The sequence below is a fragment of the Pan troglodytes genome, chromosome 12 (assembly GCF_028858775.2).
Source record: "Pan troglodytes isolate AG18354 chromosome 12, NHGRI_mPanTro3-v2.0_pri, whole genome shotgun sequence".
In the NCBI taxonomy this organism is placed as follows: domain Eukaryota; kingdom Metazoa; phylum Chordata; class Mammalia; order Primates; family Hominidae; genus Pan; species Pan troglodytes.
In genome coordinates this window covers 18,202,977-18,227,308 of record NC_072410.2, presented here as the reverse complement: position 1 = coordinate 18,227,308, position 24,332 = coordinate 18,202,977, and the positions used below count along the sequence as shown (strand labels likewise).

At 38.9% G+C, this 24,332-nt stretch overlaps 1 long non-coding RNA gene across 1 annotated transcript in view; it reads left to right on the top strand.

Moving 5' to 3' along the window:
* The window catches only part of LOC134807763 (uncharacterized), a 38,985-nt gene extending 21,948 nt beyond the window's left edge, over nt 1–17,037 (top strand). Inside the window, exon 3 of the long non-coding RNA XR_010149021.1 lies at nt 15,589–17,037. This is a non-coding gene — a long non-coding RNA (uncharacterized LOC134807763). The remainder of the gene's footprint in view (nt 1–15,588) is intronic.
* The last annotated feature ends 7,295 nt before the right edge of the window (nt 17,038–24,332 follow it).

Sequence of the window (24,332 nt, the reverse complement as noted above, 5' to 3'; positions counted from 1 at the left end):
AGGAGTTTGAGAACATCCTGACCAACATGGTGAAACCCCGTCTCTACTAAAATCGAAAAATTAGCTTGGCATGGTGGCAGGGGCCTGTAATCCCAGCTACATGGGAGGCTGAGGCAGGAGAATCACTTGAACCCAGGAGGCGGAGGTTGCAGTGAGCAGAAATCTCACCAATGCACTCCAGCTTGGGCAACAGAGTGAGACTCCCTCTCAAAAAAACAAAACAAAACAAAACAAAAAAACTGGAATTACAAATGGAGCCTGAAGATGACTGAATTGCTGCAATCTCATGACAAAACTTGGACAGATAAGAAGTTCTTCATATGCATGAGCAAAGAAACTGGTTTTTTTAAAAGATGAAACCTACTCCTGGTGAAGATGTCATGAACATTGTTGAAATTCCAACAAAGGATTTAGGCTATTGCATCAATTTATTTGATCAAGCAGCAGGAAGTTTTGGAGAATTGACTCCAATTTTGAAAGAAGTTTTGTCATGGATAAAATGCTATCAAACAGCATCACAAGCTACAGGTAAATCTTTCTTGAACTATAACGAACAAGGTGGCAAATGTCAAACTTCGTTGTTGCCTTATTTTAAGAAACTACTGGCCAGGTGCGTGGATCACACCTGTAATCCCAGCATTTTGGGATGCCGAGGCAGGTGGATCAACTGAGGTCAGGAGCTTGAGACCAGCCTGACCAACATGGTGAAACCCCATCTCTACTAAAAATACAAAAAAATTAGCCAGACACAATGGTGGGCACTTGTAAACCCAGCTACTTAGGAGCCTGAGGCATGAGGCTGAGGCAGGAGAATTGCTTGAACCTGAAAGGCGGAAGTTGCAGTGAGCCAAGATCGCACCAGCTTGGGTGACAGAATGAGACTTCACCTCAAAAAAAAAGAAAAGAAAAGAAAAGAAAAAGGAATTACTACAGCCATTTCAAACTTCAGCATCCACCAACTGATCAGTCAGCAGCCATCAACATGAATGCAAAACCCTCCACCAACAAAAAGATTATGACCGATGAAGATTCAAATAATTATCAGCATTTTTAACAATTAAAGTATTTTTAAATGGTTATGTACCTTTTTTTAGACATACTGCTGTAGCACACTTAATAGACTAAGGTATGCTTTAGACACAACTTTTCTGTGCTCTGGGAAACCAAACATTTTTTCTGACTCATTTCATTGCAATACTCACTTTTTTTTGTGGTTTGGAATTGAATCTCTAGTATCTCTGAGGTATGCTGTACACTCAAAAACCCTATAAATAAATCAAAATGGAAATCTGAAAGTATTCAAGTAATTCACAGGAAAGCAGGAAAAGGTAAATAGAAAAATGAAAAATAGAACGAAAGAAAACGAAAAATGAAATTGCAGACTTAAGTCCTAACATATCAGAAATTACTGTATGTGGGCCAGGTGCAGCACTTTGGGAGACCGTGGCAGGCAGATCACTTAAGGTCAGGAGTTGAAGACCAGCCTGGCCATCATGGCAAAAACTCATCTCCAAATACGTGCTATCTACAATAAACTTATTTCAAACATAACAAAATAGGCAGACTGGAAGTTAAAACATGTGAAAAGAGTCATGCAAACACTATTGAAGGAAAGCAGAAATGAATATATGAATATCAGATACTGTGAACTTCAGAGCAAAGAAAATTACAAGGACCAGAAAATAATACTAAATAATGATAAAAGGTCAGTCCACAAAGAAGACATAGCAATCCTAAATGTGTATGCCCCAAACAAAAGAGCTGCAAAATATGTAAAGCAAAACCTGGTAAAACTATAGGGAAAAACATACAAATCCATTGTAACAGATGGAGACTTTTTGACACCTCATTCTCAATAATTGACGTAAAAGTATATAGAAAATCACAAGAACATAGAACTCAAAAAAAACAAAAACAAAAACACATACACACATCAACCACCAGGGTGTAATTATCATTTATAGAACACTACAGTGAATAACAGCAGGCAGGCAGTATATTCTTTTCAAGTGCCTGTGGAATGGAAAATATACCAAGATACAACATATCTTTGGTGACAAAACAAACCTCAATAAATGTAAAAGGATTGAAATCATGCAGAGTGTATTCTTTGACAACAATGATCTCAAACTAAAATCAGTAACAGAAAGATAGCAGGAAAAATCTCCAGACACTTGGAAAGTAAACAATATACTTCTAAATAATCCACGGGTCAAAGTGAAAGTCTCAAGGAAAATTTTTAAAATACAAGAAACTGCTTTCGTTCCAAGATGGCCGAACAGGAACAGCTCCAATGTGCAGCTTCCAGTGTGACCAATGCAGAAGATGGGTGATTTCTGCATTTCCATCTGAGGTACCTGGTTCATCTCATTAGGACTGGTTGGACAGTGGGTGCAGCCCACGGAGGGTGAGCTGAATCAGGGTCAGGCATTGCCTCACCCAGGAAGTGCAAGGGGTCGGGGGATTTCCCTTTCCTAGCCAAGGGAAGCTGTGACAGACTGTACCTGGAAAATTGGGACACTCCCACCCAAATACTGTGCTTTTCCAATAGTCTTAGCAAACGGCACACCAGGGATTATATCCCGCACCTGGCTTGGCAGGTCCCACGTCCACAGAGCCTTGCTCACTGCTAGCGCAGCAGTCTGAGATCGAACTGCAAGGCGGCAGCCTGGCTGGGGGAGGGGCGTCCACCATTGCTGAGACTTGAGTAGGTAAACAAAGTGGCCAGGGAAGCTCGAACTGGGTGGAGCCCACCGCAGCTCAGCAAGGCCTGTTGCCTCAGTACATTCCACCTCTGGCGGTAGGGCATAGCTGAACAAAAGGCAGCAGAAACTTCTGCAGACTTAAACGTCCCTGTCTGACAGCTCTGAAGAGAGCAGTGGTTCTCCCGGCACAGTGTTTGAACTCTGAGAATGAACAGACTGCCTCCTCAAGTGGGTCCCTGACTCCCGTGTAGCCTAACTGGAAGACACCTCCCAGTAGGGGCCGACTGACACCTCATACAGGCAGATGCCCCTCTGGGACGAACTTCCAGAGGAAGGATCAGGCAGCAATATTTGCTGTTCTGCAATATTTGCTGTTCTGCAGCCTCCACTGGTGATACCCAAGCAAACAGGGTCTGGACTGGACCTTCAGCAAACTCCAACAGATCTGCAGCTGAGGGACCTGACTGTTAGAAGGAAAACTAACAAACAGAAAGGAATAGCATCAACATCCAAAAAAGGACATCCACACCAATACCCCATCTGTAGGTCACCAACATCAAAGACCAAAGGTAGATAAAACCACAAAGACAAGGAGAAACCAGAGCAGAAAAGCTGAAAATTCTGAAAACCAGGGTGCTTCTTCTCCTCCAAAGGATCCCAGCTCCTCGTCAGCAGCGGAACAAAGCTGGATGGAGAATGACTTTGATGAGCTGACAGAAGTAGGCTTCAGAAGGTTGGTAATAACAAACTTCTCCCAGCTAAAGGAGGATGTTCGAACCCATCTCAAGGAAGATAAAAACCTTGAAAAAAGATTAGATGAATGGCTAACTAGAATAAACAGTGTAGAGAAGACCTTAAATGACCTGATGGAGCTGAAAACCATGGCATGAGAACTACGTGATGCATGTGCAAGCTTCAATAGCCGATTCGATCAAGTCGAAGAAAGGGTATCAGTGATTGAAGATCAAATTAAGGAAATAAAGTGAGAAGAGTTTAGAGAAAAAAGAGTAAAAAGAAATGAACAAAGCCTCCAAGAAATATGGGACTATGTGAAAAGACCAAATCTAGTTTGATTGGTGAACCTGAAAGTGACAGGGAAAATAGAACCAAGTTGGAAAACACTCTTCAGGTTATTATCCAAGAGAACTTCCCCAACCTAGCAAGACAGCCCAACATTCAAATTCAGGAAATACAGAAAACACCACAAAGATACTCCTCAAGAAGAGCAACCCCAAGACACATAATCATCAGATTCACCAAGGTTGAAATGAAGGAAAAAATGTTAAGAGCAGCCAGAGAGAAAGGTCAGGTTACCCACAAGGGGAAGCCCATCAGACTAACAGTGGATCTCAAGGCAGAAACCCTATGCCAGAAGAGAGTGGAGGCTAATATTCAACATTCTTAAAGAAAAGAATTTTCAACCCAGAATTTCATATCTAGCCAAACTAAGCTTCATAAGTGAAGGTGAAATAAAATCCTTTACAGACAAGCAAATGCTGAGAGATTTTTGTCACCACCAGGCCTGCCTTACAAGAGCTCCTAAACATGGAAAGGAACAACCAGTACCAGCCACTGCAAAAACATGCCAAATTGTAAAGACCATCGAGGCTAGGAAGAAACTGCATCAACTAATGGGCAAAATAACCAGCTAACATCATAATGACAGGATCAAATTCACACACAACAATATTAACCTTAAATGTAAATGGGCTAAATGCCCCAAATAAAAGACACAGACTGGCAAATTAGATAAAGAGTCAAGACCCATAGGTGTGCTGTATTCAGGAGACCCATCTGACGTGCAGAGACGCACATAGGCTCAAAATAAAGGGATGGAGGAAGATCTACCAAGCAAATGGAAAGCAAAAAAACACAGGGGTTGCAATCCTAGTCTCTGATAAAACAGGCTTTAAACCAACAAAGATCAAAAGAGTCAAAGAAGGCCATTACATAATGGTAAAGGGATCAATTCAACAAGAAGCGCTAACTATCCTAAATATATATGCACCCAATACAGGAGCAACCAGATTCATAAAGCAAGCCCTTAGAGACCTACAAAGAGACTTAGACTCCCACACAATAATAATGGGAGACTTTAACACCCCCCTGTCAACATTAGACAGATCAACAAGACAGAAGGTTAACAAGGCTATCCAGGACTTGAAAAATACAAGAAACTGAAATAAAAAAATATATAGCAAGATTTATAGAATAAAAGTAAAGTACTTTTCAAAACGAAATTTATAGAAGAAATAAAACTGTCTCTATATGCAGAATCATGGTTGCCTATGTAGACTACCCCAAGGAATCCACCCTCAAAAAACTTCTAGAACTAATAAGTGAACTAAGCTTGGTCACAGAATACAAGATAAATACACAAAAATCAATTGTATTTTCATCCACTAGGAAACATATAGTGTCTCAAATCAACAATTCAACTCCTCACTTCAAGAACCTTGGAAAAAGAGAGCAAAATAAATCCAAAGCTAGCAGTAGGAAGAAAAAATAAAGATTAAAGCAGAAATCAATGAGACTGAAAACAGAAAAACAATAAAACGAATCAATGAAACAAAGAGCTGGTTAATTGAAAAGATCAATACAATCAATCTTCTAACAAGACTGACAAAAACAAAGAGAGAAGGTACAAATTACTAGCATTAAGAATAAAATGTGATATCACTACAGAGACAGCCATGTAAAAAGGATAATGTGGGAACAGTAAGAAAAACTGTACATATGTAAATTTGACAACTTAGATGAAATAGAACAGTTCTTCAAAAACTACATATTCTCACAACTTGCCTATATAAAATACATAATTTTAAAAACCTTACAATTTTCAAGAAAATTAAATTTGTATGTTAAATTCTGTAAAAAGTAATCTCTAGGCCCAGTTGGTTTCACTGGGGATTTTGTTTCAAATATTTAAAGAATTAACACTGGGCACAGTGGCTCACGCCTATAATCCCGACACTTTGGGCGGCCAAGATAGGAGGATCACTTGAACCCAGGAGTTCGAGACCAGCCTGGGCAACATAGTGAGACTCCCATCTCTACAAAAAAAAAAAAAAAAAAAAAGTTTTTAAAATGCCAGGCATGGTGGTGCCCACCTGGGAGGTTGAGATGGGAGGATCACTTGAGCCCGGGAGATTGAGGCTGCAGGGAGACATTGCACTCCAGCCTGGGCAATAAAGTAAGGCCCTATCTCAAAAAAAAAAAAACAAAATAAAAGATGAATATTGATTTTGCACAATTTCTTCCAGAAAATATAATTTGAGAAAATGCTTCCTAATTCACTTTATGAAACTAATGTTACTCTGATAACAAATCCAGATAAAGACAGTACCAAAAAAAGACAAACCAAAAAATTATAGACCACTATTCCTTATGAATGTAGATGCAGACGTTCTTAATAAAATATTAACAAATAATTAACAAACAAAATATTAACTAATCTTAACAAATATTAACAAAACAATATTTGTTAATATTGTAAAAGGCAATTAAGTGGGTTTATTCCAGGGATGCAAGACTGGTTTAGTATTTGAATATTAATCAGTGTAGTCTACCATATATTAACAGGGTAAAGAAGAAAAAACACATGATCACACCAATTAATGTAGAAAAAAACATTCAACACTATTGAATATCCACCTGTGATAAAATCTCTCAGAAAAAAATAGAAATAGATGAGGATTTCCTAAGCCAAGTAAAAAGCATCTACAAAATATATATGGTTAACATTATATGTAAAGGTGAAAGACTGAATTATTTCTGCAAAGACTGGAAACACAGCAAGGATGTGTCTAACCATTGCTATTGAACATAATGTTGAAAGATCTCAACAGTGCAGTATGGCATGAAAAGGAAATAATAGGCATATTGATCAGAAAAGAAGAAATAAAACTGTCTCTATATGTAGAAACATGGTTGCCTATGTAGACTACCCCAAGGAATCCACCCTCAGAAAACTTCTAGAACTAATAAGTGAACTAAGCTTGGTCACAGAATACAAGATAAATACACAAAAATCAATTATATTTTAATCCACTAGTAATAAATACTAAAAATAGAAGTTAAAAATGTAAGACCTTTAGTGATTACTTAAAATGAAATACTTAGGTATAAACCTAACAAAACATGTATAGATCTTGCATGCTGAAAACTGCAAATGCTGATGATAGAAAACAAAGATCTGCATAAAATGGAGAGATATACTTAGTTCACGGATTGGAAGACTGAACCAGGTGAAGGTATCAATTCTTTCCAAATTGATACACAGCCATAATAGTTGGATAGGGCTGCCAAAACAAAACACCACAGGCTGGATAGCTTAAACCATAGAAATTTATTTTCTCAGAGTTTTGAAGGCTAAAAATTTAAGATCAAGGTGCCAGCAGGATTGAATTCCTCTGACACCTCTCTCCTTGGTTTGCAGATGGCCACCCTCTTCCTGCCTTTTCCCATGGTCATTCATTTATTTGTGTTCATCCTTGACGTCTCTTCCTCTTATGAAGGGATCAGTCTGATTAGGGTCCCACCCTAACAGCATCATTTTAACTTAATTGCCCCTTTAAAGATCTTATCTCAAAGTATGATTACATTATCTTAAAGTATGATTACATTCTGAGGTACTAGGGGATCATAGACTTAAATGTCATGTGTAAAAATATAAAACTTCTAGAAAAAAGATAAGAGGAAATCTTTAGGATCTAGGACTAGGCAAAATGTTCTTGGACTTGACACCAAAAGCACAAGCTAAGAAAGAAAAATTGGAAAAATTGGATTTCATCAAAATTTATAACTTTTGCTCCGTGAGAGATTTTTTAAGAAGATAAAAAGATAAACTACAGAGTGGGAGAAACTGTTTGCAAACTGCATACATAACAAAAAATAAACATCTAGAAATTTTTTTTAAAAAAACCCTCAAAACTCAACAATTTAAAAAGAAACAATTAGGTCATGAACAAAAGACGTGAAAAGACATTTTACCAAAGAAGATACAGTCATGTGTTGCATAAAGACGTTTGGGGCAATGTTGGATCACATATATGATGGTGCTCCCATAAGAGTATAATATTAATATACTCCTAATTTTTGCCATTAAAAGTAATGGCAAAACCCGCAATTACTTTTGCACCAATCTATACCATATTTTTGCTGTACATTTCCTATGTTTAGATTCACAAATGCCATTGTGTTACAATTGTTTACAGTATTCAGTAGAATAACATGATATATGGGTTTGTAGCCTAGGAACAATTAGACTGTACCAGACTTATAGCCTAGGTATGTAGTAGGCTATACCATCTAGGTTCACGTAAGTACATTATAATAATCCCATAATGACAAAATCACCTAATGATGCATTCCTCAGAATGTATCCATGTTGTTAAGTAACTCATGACTGTATACAGATGGCAAATAAGCACATGAAAGCATCTTCAGCATCATTAATTATTAAGGAAATGCCAATTAAAACCACAATGAGATACCACTATACAGCTATCAGAATGGCTAAAACAAAAAGTAGTGACAACACCAAATGCTGATGAGGATGCAGAGAAACTGGATCATAAATACATTGCTTAGTTTGCCTTAGTTTCGTGGATGCCAGTATAAGACATGAGATTCCTGGGTCAGCAACAAAGGGCAATGTGTTACTCACAACTGTAGAAGTAGCCAGATTATCAGCATTTGGACAGATTCTCTAAGCCTCAATTTCTACAACATAACACCTGTATGCATCATGGACTGTGCTACAAGAGAGGACCTCTGAGCTTAGGGAATGTAAATCTTTTTTTAGCAGGCACTAAGCCTGCCTGTTCTTTGCTCCACAGTAAGACATGATCTTCATTATACTACCCACATCCATGAAACTACGGCAAACTAACTTGCCCGCTTGCAAGTAGGGTAAAATCTCCTTCTTTTCTCTCTCTGTCTTCCAAAGCTGCTTTGCTATCCAATGTCCTTGAAAAGATGGTGCAGAACAAAAGCAGCCAGTGCCTCTGCTCACAAGATGCTTAGAAGCATGAGAGACCTGTGGAGAACTGATCCTAACACTGGTATTCTGAATACAGAAATTTAAAGTTTCCTTGTGCTCTGAAACATTGTTCAAATTATTTACCTTTCATGGGTGGAAAGGTGTTTTTGTTGTTGTTGTTGTTATTGTTGTTATTGTTTTTTAAGAAAGAAAAAAGAAAGAAAGAAAAAGGAAGGAAAGGAAAAAGAGAGCCCAGGAAAATGATCACTTCAGTTTTGGTGTTTGTTTATTTGTTTAGCTTTTGAGATTACATAAGATAGAAATGAGGCCGGGCGCGGTGGCTCACGCCTGTAATCCCAGCACTTTGGGAGGCCGAGGCGGGCGGATCACGAGGTCAGGAGATCGAGACCACGGTGAAACCCCGTCTCTACTAAAAATACAAAAAATTAGCCGGGCGCAGTGGCGGGCGCCTGTAGTCCCAGCTACTCGGGAGGCTGAGGCAGGAGAATGGCGTGAACCCAGGAGGCGGAGCTTGCAGTGAGCGGAGATCGCGCCACAGCACTCCAGCCTGGGCGACAGAACGAGACTCCGTCTCAAAAAAAAAAAAGATAGAAATGTAACGGTGTTTTCAAAGGAAAATAGGGAAAGCTTTATACATCCCTATTCTAGTTATCTATGGCTGCCTATCACACTACCCAAAACTTAATGATTTCAAACAATAATGTATTATGCTCTCTCACAGAGCTTGGCTTGGCTGGGTGGGTGTTGCTCAAGGTCTCTCATGTGGCTGCTATTACACAGTGGCAAAGCCTGAGTTTTCTGGAAGCTTCTTCATCACCATTTCTGACACCTGGCCTGAGATGACTGGAACAGCTGAGGCCTGTCCGCCATCTCTATCTGTGGCCACTCAAGTGGCTGGGCTTCCTCCCAGCATGGTAATCTCAGGTGGTCAAACTTCTGAATGGTAGCTGGCTCACTAAACAATGAGAATTCCATAGGACCAAGGCCCAACCTGCCAAGTATCCTTAGAATTTAGCCTAGAAAAGTCACGTGGCATTACTTCCATCTCCTTTGGTTAATGACAGAGGGCAGCCTAATTCTTGGTAAGAGGAAGCTGCATAGGGTTGGGAAGGGATAGGTCTTAATCCTGAAAGACACAGTCCTGAACACCATAATCCCAAATTTTGAAATCTTGACAGAACGAAACCCTGAAAATCAAAATTATGAAAGATCAAAATCCCAAAAATATAATTCTGGAAGAAATAATTTTTAAAATTCTTTAAAAGATGTTTATTTACATTTTAAAAGAGGATTTATTTGAGAAACATAAAAACACAACAGAACACTTTATAAGCCACTTAATACAATAAAATAGACAGTAATAACATACTAATAACAGTTAAAAGATTGATCCAAAATGAAGTGGGTCACCACTGCATATGTAAGTTGCCCAAAGGTCTGAGTTTTTGAGAAATTTTAATTTTCACAAAAGCAAATGTACAAAAAGGACATCTCTTCATTTATTGGGGAATTTTCAACATTTTTACATGCACACACAAAACACTTACAAAGTCAACATTGTGATAATGCAGACTTAAGTTTGCAAAAAAATGCATAAAACGAACTAGAACTCTCTAAAAGTCTTTATATAATTTGTACCTCTAGTATTGGAAATGATGAAAAGACAAAATATATGGGACAGTGAATTGTAAACAATAATGCTCATAATTTAAAATAGTGGGGGAAAAAAGAACAAGAAAAAGAAAATTTAACATATGAAAGAGTATGTTATGGGGATAGATTATGGGCAATTGCATGGAGATAGTCCACAAGAGCTGGCTGACTCTCACTATCATTAACTGTATTTTGAAGTGTTGTATCTTGATGAAAAGCTGTTTTCTTTTGGTTTGTTTGTTTGTTTGTTTGTTTGAGACTGAGCCTTGTTCTTGCTCTGTCACCCAGGCTGGAGTGAAAGATTCTCGGCTCACTGCAACCTCTGCTTCCTGGGTTCAAGCGATTCTCCTGCCTCAGCTTCCCAAGTAGCTGGGACTACAGGTACATGCCACCATCCCCAGCTAATTTTTTTGTATTTTTAGTAGAGCTGGGGTTTGCCATGTTGGTCAGGCTGGTCTCGAACTCCTGACCTCAGGTGATCCACCCACCTCAGCCTCCTAAAGTGCTGGGATTAAGGAGTGAGCCACCATGCCTGGCCAGCTGCTTTTTTTTCTTCTTTTAGGGTGTGGCTCTCCTTGGAGAATTTGTTCACATTCATTTTCTATGTGGCTCTGCTCTTGCTGAAATTCTTTTATGATTCAATATACACCGGCATGAGCATTCCCTATTAAATTTTCCTATCTTCTGTGCCATGCTTCTAAGTTGTTTTGGGCATGCAGAGATCCATTTTGCATGCACGCCTGTGTAGACCACAAATTTGGCAGAAACAATCCTCGTGATTGAAAAGCACCACCGTTGCTTAAGTGTCTTCTTATCCTACCATGCCCATAATTATTTTTGAACTAGTCAATAACTTCTCTGGCTTCTTCAAGCAAATGCAGCTTTAATTTATTAAAAAGTCTGGAATTTCATCAGGTCGAAGGAATGCCAATGTAGACAAATGATGAATTTTTAAAGTGAAGTTTTCATCATTGCCATATCTTGTGGCTAAGCCACTCATCTGACTTTTCCACCAAATGCATAGGACTGAATGGAAAAAAACAAACTTCATTGGTGGCAACTTAAAATTCACTTTTAGAAGCCTTGATCATGCCTAATTCCAAATCTGTCATTGTAGTTTGGGATTCAACTGGACATTAGGGATTTTAGACTGTAGACTTCAGGGATTTTGATCTTTAGGGATTTCAGCATTTGGGATTTTGGCATCCAGGATTGTATCTTTCAGGATTCTCATTGGTACCACTGCACAGGAGTGTGGGTAACAGAAGATGTTGTCCACTGGAGCCTTCACTTTCGAATCTGCCACTTTAATAACAGAGAATTTAGCACTGTGTATATATACACATTTACGTTTGTATACTTCATGTTAAACATGTAGAAGAGAAAAATCGGTGATCTGGAATCATAAGCTCCAAGTTTGAATCTTTAATTTTTACACTTAATGATTGTGTAATCACAAACAAGTCATTTGTCTTCAAGCAAAAATAATATTACCCACTCACACAAGTAGACAGTGAAGGATGCTTAAGATGACATGAAAGTACTTTGAAAACCCAGCAGAAATACACATGCTAATTCCATAGCTTTATACAGACCAAATTCTCCCACCTTGCCTATTTTTGAAATTTTGACTTTTCTTTTACAAAACGGAACATGCTTCTCTACTCAAATCACCCAAATGTAGTATGGAGAGTGCAAGTAAATGTGAATCTTGGTTACATTTCACAGGGTTTCAATTCTTTTTCAGGCTCATTTTATCTGCATCCAAGCGGGATACACAGTGCCCACTGGACAGGTGATATGGCGCCTCTGTGTATCACAGGGTGACCAAAGTGGGTGGTAGAACACAGGGGAAGGTGGCTTGCTCCCAAGTTGTGCTATTGAATTACAGTCTGTCCAAGGAGAGTGATCTCTTGTTTTGGCAGCAAGTACTAATCCTGGAAACTATAAAAAGCCGAAGCATTCAAAAATAGGCTGTCACATAGAAAACCATAAATTACTGCAGCCAAGTAGTCCATCACTCTCATTCATGCTGCTACCTTAAGCTAAGAAGAGTGGTCTGCCTGAGGGGGAAAACCACAAAACCAAACCTTATTTCTGTTATCTTTTGATTCCCTTTCTTGCCCATTTCAGGAGAAGCTAGAAGACAGCTTTATTTAATTATGTAATACCTTTTTTTAGTTTTATATGTTTAAAGGCTTCATGGAGCTGCTCGGCATAGAAAAAGGAATCTATTCCAGGAGCAAAAGTGAGATCATCATTCTTAGATGCCATACAGCTGAAAATGTCACAATAGTAAGGGATTCGTATGTAAAGCAAAATATAGAGAGACAAATATATTCTCACCTTGATTTCCATTATAATTTCTGATTTGAATACTCTTGGGAAATTGATCTGAAATGCAATACAAATCACCTTGTAGAATCTTGCTGTCTATGCCAAGGCATGCTTTGCCTTTATGGGCATGTGCTTTGTGTAAAAGAATGTCCCCTCAGGCCACTTCTCCTAGAAAAGCTGGTCAAAGAAACATGACCGTGAGATTTTGACACACTCACTAAATGTAACATATATTACCATGTACCCCTCGGTGAATATCCACTTGTTTGGAAGGTCTTAAATACTCTATCAGTCTTATGTGTACAAGTACACACCATTGCTCCAGATATTCAACCACTTGGAGGCTACTTTAGACTGAAGGTAGGCTAGACCACCTTGTTTTTATCACACAGTTATTAAAAGACCAGCACAGAATGGAAGTGTCTCACCATCTGGTTACCAGGATATTTCCTTTAAGTGTTTTCTATACCAGGACCCATTCATATAGCAGTTAATTACAATGGCCTTTCTAAGGTGAAGAAAGAAAAGAGACAGGGAAGTAACCTGAAAGATCATTTCTATAATTTTTCAAAGTTTATCTGCAACAAGCAGAAAAGTCAAGATAACTATCAAATTGAACTACAATACAGATAGATGATAGATAGATAGATAGATAGATAGATAGATAGATAGATAGATAGATAGATAGTTAAAGATAGATAGATACATAGATAGAGATAATAGGTAGAAATAGATAAGTGGAAGAACTTTCATTGTTTTTAACTGCACAAAATGGAAGTTGTCCTAACTCGATATGCATAGATCAAGGCGGACTTATACCAATGAGAAAGGAACTTCTCAGTTGACAGAGTTTAATTCTAGTGACCCTGGCATTCATCCATACATTCATTTATTTGTCACACATTTATTGTATCAGAAACTGAAGAGGAATTCAGGGATGTAAGACTTAGTCCCTGTCTTCAAGTAGCTCGCGATCGAGAATGGGAGAAAGATATGCAAGAGTATAATTATCATGCAATGTGGTGAGCATGATGATGGCCACAGTGAGACAGTGGGTCCTGGGAGTGAGACTCACATGGAACATGAGAGTGAGAATCAGAGAAGGTGGATTGCTAGGGAGATGAAGGTGAGTTTTTTAAAAAACCTCTCACAGCCTAAAAGAACAGCATGGCAAAGTCACAGAGTTCTGAAACAGCCTGAGGTTGTTCTGCAGATAGTTCAGGGAAGACATAGACAGGGGGTGGGGAGTGGGGAAGCATGGTAGAAGAAGGGTGACCAGATAGGAAACTCAGGCTGGGCACGGTGGCTCATGCCTGTAATCCCAGCACTTTGGGAGGCTGAGGCAGGTGGATCACCTGAGGTCAGGAGTTTGAGATTAGCCTGGCCAACATGGTGAAATCCTGTCTCTACTAAAAATACAAAATATTAGCCGGGCGTGGTGGTAGGCTAGTAGTTCCAGGTACTCAGGAGGCTGAGGAAGGAGATTGCTTGGACCCGGGAGGCGGAGGTTGCAGTGAGCCAAGGTCACGCCACTGCACTCCAGCCTGGGCAACAGAGCGAGATTCTGTCTCAAAAAAAAAAAAAAAAAGAGACTGGATGATGAGCCACGCCCAGCACACCAGTTGCCTCCTGGGCTCTGCTGGGGACCTGAGCCTTGAGCCTAACGATAATAGGAAGCCACTCATTGAGCAAACCCATCAAATTCCCCAAACAGAGCTTTCACCACTATTTGGACAAATAAGCTCTGTTCTTAAAAAAGCAATACTTTTTGAAGACCAAAAATTCCATCGTGACCCTGGCCATAAAGCTCGCAGGCTCACAGGTCTGACTGTCAGAGGGCGGGGTAAAAGAATGTGAGAGCCAGCACAGTGAGCACCGTTCCTGGCTGGTGGAAAATGACAGGGGTCTTCAAACTGCATGTGCTCTCAACTTTGAAGGGACATCAACGTTGTTGGTGAAGAAAAAGGCAAAATCATTGTCTTTTGTGGAGTGACTTCTTTTAAACATGGGAAAACAGAACACTTAATGTGTTGAAACAATGTTTAAAGATGATAAACTCATTATGTATTAATATTTTACGAAAGTTCCTCCGGCCAGTACAGGGAAGCAGTTTGTGTGTTGCGTTTGGCATTAATTCCATCAGAAAACTGCACAAAGAGCATGGAAGTTACTAATATGACGTGAAAATCCTAGTCTTCAATTATATTAGAGGCGTTAGTCCATTATATTAATCTCTTACACAGTTCCTTTCTATCAAATCAGATTAGCAAATTTGGTTTAAACTAATGTACTATAAATATCTTATTTTTATTAAGTATGAGAAAATTGTGGTTTTGCTTATATTGAATGGTTGATATCATTTATCCCCCTATGTCAGATTAATGATAAAGGAGATATTTGGTGGACTGTGTTCCCTGTCTCTTAGTAATGAAGTCAAGAATGTTATTACTCTGGGACAACTTTGGATTAATACAAAGGGATGGCCCAGGCATGCTGGCACTTACCTGTAATCCTAACACTTTGGGAGGCTGAGGCAAGAGAATCACTTGAGGCCAGGATTTCAAGACCAGCCTGGGCAATACAGCAAGACCCCATCTCCACAAAAAATAGTCAATCACAGTAGCACGTGCTTGTAGTCCCAGCTACAAGTAGACCCAGGTACTTGGGAGGCTGAGGTGGGACGATTGCTTGAGCCCAGGAGATCGAGGCTGCAGTGAGCTATGATCATTCCACTGCACTCCAGATTGGGTGATAGAGTGAGACCTGGTCTCAAAAAAACAAAAACAAACAAACTAAACAAACAAAGAAATAACAGGACACTTACATGAAAACTACAAGTTTAAACTTAGAGAAAGGAGTTTATGACTTTCCATTTTGTTTACTGTCCAGCTTCAAGCCAAGCAAGGTATCAGTGCCTCTCCACACCTGAAGAATGTTACATGGTGATTCAGCCCATGGCAATCCCTAAGACATGTTACTTCCATTGAATTAAGACACAAAAAGTTGCTTGATGGCTCTTCTCACCATGCTAACTGGAACGCCTGAGAAGAAAATCACCGCAGCCGGCACTCCCTGCTTCCCCATCCTACTTCCCTGAGAAAACTGAAGCTGTCAGAAGAGAACTTCCACAGATTCCTACCACCATAGATGCTCTCCAGATGGTTAAATCCAACTGTACTTGGTGTAACTGCGTGGAGCACAGTGGATCATTCACTCCTCCTTGATACACGTGCTTCCCTGCCCTCTCTTGGGTTTCCACCTCCATCTGACTCTTTCTCAGTCCACAAGACTTCTTCATCTCTTTCCCCAGATGTCTCCATGTGTGACTTCTCCAGGCACAGTCCTTTCCCTTTTTCTGCTGCTACTCTCACTTCTGGGGTGACCTGGGCAGCACTTGCCCAACTGCTGTTCTCCCTATTGCATGTGACATCAACTCTGTCCTCCCAACTGCTCAAGTCTTAGCTATCCTTGACTCTTCCCTTTCTCTCACACAGACATCCAACCCATCAGGGATTCTGCTACACTGCCTTTAAAATGTATTCATGATCCAGTTTCTCATAGCTTCCAAGTCTGCCCCCATGGCAGAGCTGCCACACGCTTGCCCACGTCACCACATCGGGCTTCCTGCTGGACATCCGGTGTCTGTCCCTGCCACTGCCATCTAAAAGCCCCTCAACGGCCACAGGAAGCCTTTAAAAGCAGAAGTCAATCGTCTGTTCAAAACCCTTTCCTGGGTCCTATTTCTATTCAGAGTAAAAACCAAAGTGCTTGCAATGGCCACCAAACCTTGCTAATACCTGTCCCAGGCCCCTGCAAAGGTCGCTCTGATCTTGTCTACTACACTGTCCATCACTCACCCTGCACTACCCCTCCCGGCTTCCCTGTTCTCCCCTAGCTGCAACCCCTAGTCCGAGGGCTTTTGCTCTGGCAGTTCTTTCTGGCAGTAAAAAGAGGCCCTTTTCCCCAGGTATCCACATGGTTAATTTCCGCACTGGCAAGTCATTGCTCCTATGTCACTTTCCCAGTGAGGCCAATTGCAACCACTTAACACCTCAACCTGTCTCCCTTACCCCCACACCCCTGCTTTATTTGATTTTTGATCCTTCTTATCCTAGTTTTCTTTTTACTGTAACACTTTTATCCTAATATACTATATAACTCACTTATTTGATATGCTTACTGTTAATTTTCTGTCTCCCACTGCTACAATATAAGCCCCACATTGGTTGGGGGGTTGGGGGGGCTTTAGTTTGTTCATTGACAAACCCTAAGCACATGGAACAATGTCTGATATATAATGGAAGTGAATAAATGTTTGATAATAAATGCTTACACTAAGCATTTCACCATCCATAACAATTATTTGTAAATATGAAACTTTTATTTTGTATTTCCCTGACAATTAAAGTAATACAAATCCATTTAGAAATTTTTGAAAATGCATCACACATTAATGTCAAGAAGACATAAATAAAAATCATCAATAAGTTCACCAATTAGTTAAAAAAGTTAACTATTTAGTCCATTTTTCTATAAATGTTTAGATCATATTGTAAACACTATTATATATATTACTCTTTTGTTAAATACTATATCAGAATCATTTCCATTACATGAAGCATGTATCAAAACATCTTTTCCAAATAGCTGTGTAATATCCCATCATGCACGTTACGATGTTTCATTTAACTATGGTCATTTAGATTGTTTTCATGTATTTCATATTATTTGCAGTTGCATTGAACATTGTTATGGAGAGTCCTTATCCACATATATGATTTTTCCTTGTGACTAATTCATTGAGAAGGGAGACAAATGGCATGAATAGTTTTAAGGATATTTATATATGCAGCTAATTTGCCTTTCAGAAAGGGGATGCCTATTTGAACTTCCACCAGCAGCATATCTGTACCAATGAGAGGTTATAATAGAATTAAACATCATAAAATTCCTTACTTTTTTCCTCAAAAAATTATAGATAGAATTTCCATATATTCCAATAATCCCACTTCTAGGTATATATCCAAAAGACTTGAAAGCAGTATCTCCAAGAGATATATGCATAACCATGTTCACAGCAGCATTATTCACAATAGCCAAGAGGTGAAAGTAACCGTATGTCCACTGATGGATAAGAAGATAAACAAAATGTGATATATACCTGCAATGGAATATTATTCAGCCTTAAAAAGGAAGAACAATCTCTCACATGCAACAACATAGATGAACATCGATGACATTATGCTAAGTGAAATAGGCCAATCCACAATAAGACAAATACTGTATTATTCCACTTACATGAGGCACCTAAAGTACTGAAATTCATAGGAGCAGACATTAGAATAGTGATTATCAGAGACTGGGAAAGAGAAGAAGGGGGGAGCTGTTTAATGGGTATAGTGTTTCAGTTTTGCAAGATGAAAATGTTCTGGAGATCTATTTCACAAAAAATGTAAAGATACTTAACACTACTGATCAATTACTGATTAAGATGATCAATTTTATGTGTTTTTACTATACTTACAAGTAAATTTTTAAAAAATATTCTATAGGGTGGGCACGGTGGCTCACACTTGTAATCCCAGTACTTTGGGAGGCTGAAGTGGGAGGATTGCTTGAGGCCAGGAGTTCAAGACTAGCACAGGCAACCAAGTGACCTCATCTCTACACAAAAATTTAAAAATTAGCCATGGAAACAGTGCATGCTCGTAGTCCCACTTACTCCAGAGGCTGAGGCAAGAGGATTGCTGGATGCCAGGAGTTTGAGATTTCGGTGAGTATGATCCCACCACTGCACTCCAGCCTGGGCGAGAGTGAGACCCTGTCTCTTAAAAAATAAATTATTTAATCTTTACTCATTTTGCTAACTTTAGATAATTAAAACTATAATCTCATGATTGCCTGATTGCCAGTAAAACTGAACATTACTTGCTATTAACTATTTATATTTTTCTTTTGAGTGTTATCTTTCCATTTTCTTTGCCAATCATCTAATGGTTTTCTTTTTTCATTTCAATGAGCTCTTCATATATTAGAGGTACTAAACTTTCACCTTTTATATTTGTTACAAAGATTTTCCAGTGTTTTCTTTTCTTAAGATATATTTTTGCCATGCAATTATTCAGTCTTTATGTAGCTAAATTTATTAATATTTTCCTTAGTGATCCTTTTTGTTTTTAAGCCCTTCTCCATTCAAAGATCAAGTAGATGTTCATAATGATATTTGTGTAAGTTCCACTCTTTAATTCCTCCAGAATTTGTCTGTTGATATAATGTGAGTTGAGACTTCAATGTGATTTTTCACAAAAAGAGTACCTAATTGTCGTAGTATCTTTTTTTTTTAATAAATTATACTGTAAGTTCTGGGATACATGCATGAACGTGCAGGTTTGTTACATAGGTATACATGTGCCATGGTGGTTTGTGGCACCCATCAACCCGTCATCTGTGTTAGGTGTTTCTCCTAATACTATCCCTCCCCTAGCTCACCCCACTGACAGGCCCCAGTGTGTGATATTCCCCTCCCTGTGTCCATGTGTTCTCATTGTTCAACTCCCACTTATGAGTGAGAACATGCAGTGTTTGGTTTTCTGTTCCTGTGTTAGTTTGCTGCGAATGATGATTTCCAGCTTCAACCATGTCCCTGCAAATGACATGAACTCATCCTTTTTAATGGCTGCGTAATATTCCATGGTGTATATATGCCACAATTTCTTTATCCTGTCTATCATTGATGGGCATTTGGGTTAGTTCCAAGTCTTTGCTATTGTGAAAAGTGCTGCTGTAAATACATGTGTGCATGTGTCTTCATAGTAGAATGATTTATAATCTTTTGGGTATATACCCTGTAATGGGATTGCTGGGTCAAGTGGTATTTCTGGTTCTGGATCCTTGAGGAATTGCCACACTGTCTTCCACAATGGTTGAACTAATTTACACTCCCACTAACAGTGTAAAAGTGTTCCGATTTCTCCACATCCTCTCCAGCATCTGTTGTTTCCTGACTTTTTAATGTTCACCATTCTAACTGGCGTGACATGGTATCTCATTGTGGTTTTGATTTGCATTTCTCTAATGACCAGTGATGATGAACTTTTTTTCATATGTTTGATGGCCACATAAATGTCTCCTTTTGAGAAGTGTCTGTTCATATCCTTCACCCAATTTTGATGGGGTTGTTTGTTTTTTTCTTGTAAATTTGTTTAAGTTCTTTGTAGATTCTGGATATTAGCCCTTTGTCAGATGGATAGATTAAAAAAGTCTCCTCCCATTCTGTAGGTTGCCTGTTCACTCTGATGATAGTTTCTTTTGCTGTGCAGAAGCTCTTTAGTTTAATTAGATCCCATTTGTCTGTTTTGGGTTTTGTTGCAATTGCTTTTGGTGTTTTAGTCATGAAGTCTTTGCCCATGCCTATGTCTTGAATGGTATTACCTAAGTTTTCTTCTAGGGTTTTTATGGTTTTAGGTCTTAGGTTTAAGTCTTTAATCCATCTTGAGTTAATTTTTGTATAAGGTGTAAGGAAGGGGTCTAGTTTCATTTTTCTGCATATGGCTAGCAAATTTTCCCAAAACCATTTATTAAATAGGGAATCCTTTCTCCATTGCTTGTTTTTGTCAGGTTTGTCAAAGATCGGATGGTTGTAGATGTGTGGTATTATTTCTGGGGCCCCTGTTCTGTTCCATTGGTCTATATATCTGCTTTGGTACAAGTACCATGCTGTTTTGGTTACTGCAGTCCTGTAGCATAGTTTGAAGTCAGGTAGCTTGAGGCCTCCAGCTTTGTTCTTCTTGCCCAGGATTGTCTTGGCTATACAGGCTCTTTTTTGGTTCCATATGAAATTTAAAGTAGTTCTTTCTAATTCTATGAAGAAAATCAATGGTAGCTTGATGGGGATAGCACTGAATCTATAAATTACTTTGGGCAGAATGGCCATTTTCATGATATTGATTATTCCTATCCATGAGCATGAAATGTTTTTCCATTTGTTTGTGTTCTCTCTTATTTCCTTGAGCAGTGGTTTGTAGTTCTTCTTGAAGAGGTCCTTCACATCCCTTGTAAGTTGTATTCCTAGGTATTTTACTCTCTTTGTAGCATTCATGAATGGGAGTTCACTCATGATTTGGCTGTTTGTCTATTATTGGTGTATAGGAATGCTTGTGATTTTTGCACATTGATTTTGTATCCTGAGACTTTGCTGAAGTTGCTTATGAGCTTAAGCAGATGATGGGGTTTTCTAAATATCCAATAATGTCATCTGCAAACAGAGACAATTTAACTTCCTCTCTTCCTATTTAAATACCTTTATTTCTTTCTCTTGCCTGATTGCCCTGGTCAGAACTTCCAATACTATGTTGAATAGGAGTGGTGAGAGAGGGCATGCTTGTCTTTTGCCAATTTTCAAAGGGAATGCTTCCAGATTTTGCCAGTTCAGTGTGACATTGGCCGTGGGTTTGTCATAAATAGCTCTTATTATTTTGAGATGCATTCCATCAATACCTAGTTTATTGAGAGTTTTTAGCATAAAGAAGTGTTGAATTTTATCAAAGGCCTTTTCTGCATCTATTGAGATAATCACGTGGTTTTTGTCATTGGTTCTGTTATGTGATGGATTACGTTTATTGATTTGTGTATGTTGAACCAGGCTTGCATCCCAGGGATGAAGAAGCTGACTTGATCGTGGTGGATAAACTTTTTGATGTGCTGCTGGATTTGGTTTGCCAGTATTTTATTAAGGATTTTCGCATCGATGTTCATCAGGGATATTGGCCTGAAATTATCTTTTTTTGTTGTGTCTCTGCCAGGTTTTGGTATCAGGGTGATACTGGCCTCATAAAATGAGTTAGGGAGGAGTCCCTTTTTTTCTATTGTTTGGAATAGTTTCAGAAGGAATGGTACCAACTCCTCTTTGTACCTCTGGTAGAATTCAGCTGTGAATCTGTCTGGTCCTGGGCTTTTTTTGTTTGGTAGGCTAGTAATTACTGCCTCAATTTCAGAACTTGTTATTGGTCTATTCAGAAATTCGACTTCTTCGTGGTTTAGTCTTGGGAACGTGTCTGTGTCCAGGAATTTACCCATTTCTTCTCAATTCTCTAGTTTATTTGCGTAGAAGTGTTTATAGTATTCTCTGATGGTAGTTTGTATTTCTGTGGGATCAGTGGTGATATCCCCTTTATCATTTTTTATTGTATCTATTGGATTCTTCTCTGTTTTCTTTATTTGTCTGGCTAGCAGTCTATTTTGTTAATCTTTTCAAAAAACCACCTCCTGGATTCATTGATTTTTTGAAGGGTTTTTTGTCTCTGTCTCCTTCAATTCTGCTCTGATCTTAGTTATTTCTTGTCTTCTGCTAGCTTTTGAATTTGTTTGCTCTTGCTTCTCTAGTTCTCTTAATTGTGATGTTAGGGTGTTGATTTTAGATGTTTCCCACTTTCTCCTGTGGGCATTTAGTGCTATAAATTTCCCTCTAAACACTACTTTAGCTGTGTTCCCAAGATTCTGGTACGTTGTGTCTTTGTTCTCATTGGTTTCAAAGAATTTATTTCTTTCTGCCTTCATTTCGTTATTTACCCAGTAGTCATTCAGGAGCAGGTTGTTCAGTTTCCACGTAGTTGTGCAATTTTGAATGAATTTCTTAATCCTGAATTCTAAGGTGATTGCACTGTGGTCTGAGAGACTGTTTGTTATGATTTCTATTCTTTTGCGTTTGCTGAGGAGTGCTTTACTTGCAATTATGTGGTCAATTTTATAATAAGTGCAATGTGGTGCTGAGAAGAATGTATATTCTGTGGATTTGGGGTAGAGAGTTCTGTAGATGTCTATTAGGTCCAGTTGGTCCAGAGCTGAGTTCAAGTCCTGAATATCCTTGTTAATTTTCTGTCTCATTGATCTGTCTAATATTGATAGTGGGGTGTTAAAGTCTCCCACTATTATTGTTTGGGAGCCTAAGTCTCTCTGTAGGTCTCTAAGAACTTGCTTTATAAATCTGGGTGCTCCTGTATTGGGTGCATATATATTTAGGATAGTTAGCTTTTCTTGTTGCATTGATCCCTTTACCATTATGTAATGCCCTTGTTTGTCTTTTTTGATCTTTGTTGGTTTAAAGTCTGTTTAGGGTTGCAACCCCTGCCTTTTTTTTTTTTTTTTTTTTTGCTTTTCTTTTGCTTGGAACATATTCTGCCATTCCTTTATGTGTGTCTTTGCACATGAGATGAGTCTCCTGAATACAGCACACCGATAGGTCTTGACTCTATCCAATTTGCCAGTCTGCATCTTTTAATTGGGGCATTTAGCCCATTTACATTTAAGGTTAATATTGTTAAGTGTGAATTTGATCCTGTCATTATGATGCTAGCTGGTTATTTTGCCTGTTAGTTGATGCAGTTTCTTCATAGTGTTGAGGGTCTTTACAGTTTGGTATGTTTTTGCAGTGGCTGGTACCGGTTGTTCCTTCCCATGTTTAGTGCTTCCTTCAGGAGCTCTTGTAAGGCAGGCCTGGTGGTGACAAAATCTCTCAGCATTTACTTGTCTGTAAAGGATTTTATTTCTCCTTTACTTACGAAGCTTAGTTTGGCTGGATATGAAATTCTGGGTTGAAAATTCTTTTCTTTAAGAATGTTGAATATTGGCCCCCACTGTCTTCTGGCATAGGGTTTCTGCAGAGAGATCCACTGTTAGTCTGATTGGCTTCCCTTTGTGGTAACCTGACCTTTCTCTCTGGCTGCCCATTTTTTCCTTCATTTCAACCTTGGTGAATCTGACAATTATGTGTCTTGGGGTTGCTCTTCTCAAGGAGTATCTTTGTGGTGTTCTCTGTATTTCCTGAATTTGAATGTTGGGCTGTCTTTCTAGGTTGGGGAAATTCTCCTGGATAATATCCTGAAGAGTGTTTTCCAACTTGGTTCCATTTTCCCCATCGCTTTCAGGTACACCAATCAAACATAGGTTTGGTCTTTTCACATAGTCCCATATTTCTTGGATGCTTTGTTCATTCCTTTTCGTTCTTTTTTCTCTAATCTTGTCTTCACACTTTATTTCATTGAGTTGATCTTCAATCTCTGATATCCTTTCTTCCACTTGATCAATTCGGCTATTGATGCTTGTGTATGCTTCATGAAGTTCTCGTGCTGTGTTTTTTAGCTCCATCAGGTCATTCATCTTCTCTAAACTGATTATTCTAGTTAGCAACTTGTCTAACATTTTTTCAAGGTTCTTAGCTTCCTTGCATTGGGTTAGAACATGCTCCTTTAGCTCAGAAGAGCTTGTTATTACCCACCTTCTGAAGCCTACTTCTGTCAATTCGTCAAACTCATTCTCCGTCCAGTTTTGTTCTCTTGCTGGTGAGGAGTTGTGATCCTTTGAAGGAGAAAAGGCGTTCTGGTTTTTGGAATTTTCAGCCTTTTTGTGCTGGTTTTTCCTCATCTTCATGGATTTATCTACCTTTGGTCTTTGATGTTGGTGACCTTCAGATGGGGTTTCTGTGTGGACGTCCTTTTTGTTGATGTTGATGCTATTCCCTTCTGTTTGTTAGTTTTCCTTTCAATAGTCAGGCCCCTGTGCTGCAGATCTGCTGGAGTTTGATGGAGGTCCACTCCAGACCCTGTTTGCCTGAGTATCACCAGCGGAAGCTGCAGAAC